Genomic DNA, 2,624 nt, shown 5'->3' on the forward strand with positions numbered 1-2,624 from the left:
TTTGAGCTATTGCATACTTCAAGACAAATGCTCTGAGAATCAACTGAAAAAAGAAAAATCAAAGTATACATATGTATTTTAAACAAATGATTAACTTCCTCATATAATTTAGTGTATTTTAATCACACCAAAGGTCCATTTTGGGGGCTCCAGAATCAACTGTTATCTTCCCACTTCAGGCCAACATTATTAATGCAATCCATCGAAATACTATTATTTTCTTTTTGCTCTTATGTGATCAATATTTTTAGAAATATGAGAGTTACTTTCAATAATAAACAAATGACTATGGTTGATGCTTTATTTCCTAAAGAGGGATAACTGGTTAAAATGCAAACTCAAGAACCATTAGATTAGGTCAGACCCATGGCTGACAGAGCCCAGTGGTCTATCTTTGATAATGAGCCCAAGTCAAATTTAAGGTGAAGGTGCAGCTATCCTAGAATTCTCACTGTAAATATCAACATGTTCTCTCTGACTCCATCCTTTTACTCTATATAAATGATTCTCAAAGCTATAACTCCAAACTGCCAATTGTGTAATTCTACTTATTGACTCTTAATCACCTTAAAGTCTATATGTGTTTACTCTTTCACACAAGATTACTTGCCAGTTTCTATCAGCATTTATAATGATAGAGTTTTGTCATAGTGTTGTACATTAACATTTCAACATCCTCTGTAAAATTGTCTTAATTCATAGTGTAGTATTTAGCTTGTACTTCTCAATTACATGAATCTTCAATCCATCGAAGGACTTCACTTTCAGACATGATAGAATAACAGGGGTTTTAACCTTCCTGACTCCAAAAACTAGAAAACCAGGCTAACATAGATGAAACAACTATTTTCAGACATTAAGCCACAGGCATGGCAGAGCCATGACATCTCAGAGAAAAGAAACGTATTACAGGTCAGAGAGCTGAGATCTGTGTGTTTGTGTGTGTGTATGCATATGTGTGTAACTGAAAGCAGAGACAGCTACCTTACTGAGTTGAGGCAATAGAAATCAGAGTTCGGGGAGTCTGAGGAGGCAGGAATTTGTGAGGCAGATTTCTAGAAAGAAGAGAGCTATACAGACAACTCCAGTTGTCTTAGGGATCTTTTGAGTCTATGTTGGTTCCTAGAATATGCATGAAGGTGAGCTTCTATGAGGCTGGTTAAAAAGTTATTGGAAAGCTGTCTTTCCAGACTCATAAAAGTCTGAGAATCCTTCAAGTTCCTACCAGCAACAGTGGAGTGTCCAAACTGGCCCTCTGGAGCCTTATGTTCAGATGTCAGAGGGTCAGGCCTTAGTAATGGGGATATGGGTAGTCTTTTTTTTTTTTTTACATTTTTTAAATTTTATTATGTTATGTTAATCACCATACATTACATCATTAGTTTTTGATGTAGTGTTCCATGATTCATTGTTTGCAGATAACACCCAGTGCTCCATTCAGTACGTGCCTATCACCAAGACTATACTTTCAGGGATCATTTCTATAGTTTGTTACTAGTAATGGGGATAAATGACCCCTACAGTAAAAGGTACTCTGGGACTACCCTAACAAAACTTAAAAACAAGTCTCAAGATGATCAAACTAAACCCAAAACAATTCAAAGGTCTACCAGAGCAAAGCACAATACTTCTTCAAAAAAATAAAACTCAGACACTCAACAACACAAAATACAAAATCTTTAGCATCCAATAAAAAATTCCTAAAGATACCATGAATCAGAAAATATGACCCATAACCAGGAGAAAAATTAATGATATAAAAAAAGAATTGAAGGGAACGTCTACAGATGAAAACTAGATCTAAAATAAAAAATACACTTTATGGATATTACAGGTGATAAGACTACAGAAAAACAGATTTGTGAATTTAAAGTTGTAGAAATAGTGAATATCCAAAATGTATTATAGAGATGAAACACTAAGAAAAAAAACTGAGCAGAGCCTCAGTAAGTTATGTGATAGTACTGAGCTGTTTAATATACACATGCCTGGAGTTCCACAGGGGTAAAAATATTCAAAAGAACAACAGCCAAATATCTCCCAAATTTGATGAAAATTATATCATTCCACAGATCCAAGAATCTCATTGAATACTAATCAGAATAAACAAAAAGACACCCAGACACATCATAATCAAATTGTTGAAAACCACTGATAAAAAGAAAAATCAAGGAGCTCTGAGGCATTGGAAAAATGCTTACATTGTAAGAAGAACAGTGAAGGAGATGTTATAGCTACAAAGCAAATGAAAAGAGAAAAATTAATATTTTGGTGAAAATGCAACAAATCCTAGAACTTGTCTCTTTGTTTTTAAGCTAGAAGTTTGAATGGAGCTAGTGTTAAGGGTTTATGAAGGCTGCTGTTAATAAAGATAAACTATAAACTACACCTGCCCCACAGAACTTTCTATAAAGATGGAAACATTCCTTACCTGCACTATCTAAAATTGTAGTCAATAACCCCATGTGACTTTTGAGTACTTAAATGTTGCCAGTATGAGTGAGGTACTGAACTTTTAATTTTATTTAGTTAAAATTAAAGCAATATTTTAATGAGTTTCATACCCAAAAAGGCTAATAGGACTCTGGTCTTTTAAAAATATAGAGATTTACTCTATAAATCAG

General features: G+C 34.0%; 1 pseudogene; it reads left to right on the forward strand.

The window, feature by feature from the left end:
• Positions 1–1,456: 1,456 nt before the first annotated feature.
• Positions 1,457–1,545, forward strand: LOC114216802 (small nucleolar RNA U3; annotated as a pseudogene).
• Positions 1,546–2,624: the final 1,079 nt, after the last annotated feature.

Source organism: Eumetopias jubatus, unplaced genomic scaffold (genome assembly GCF_037043125.1).
Source record: "Eumetopias jubatus isolate StellerSeaLion01/CBP00866 unplaced genomic scaffold, mEumJub1_p1.0 scaffold_4, whole genome shotgun sequence".
In the NCBI taxonomy this organism is placed as follows: Eukaryota; Metazoa; Chordata; class Mammalia; order Carnivora; family Otariidae; genus Eumetopias; species Eumetopias jubatus.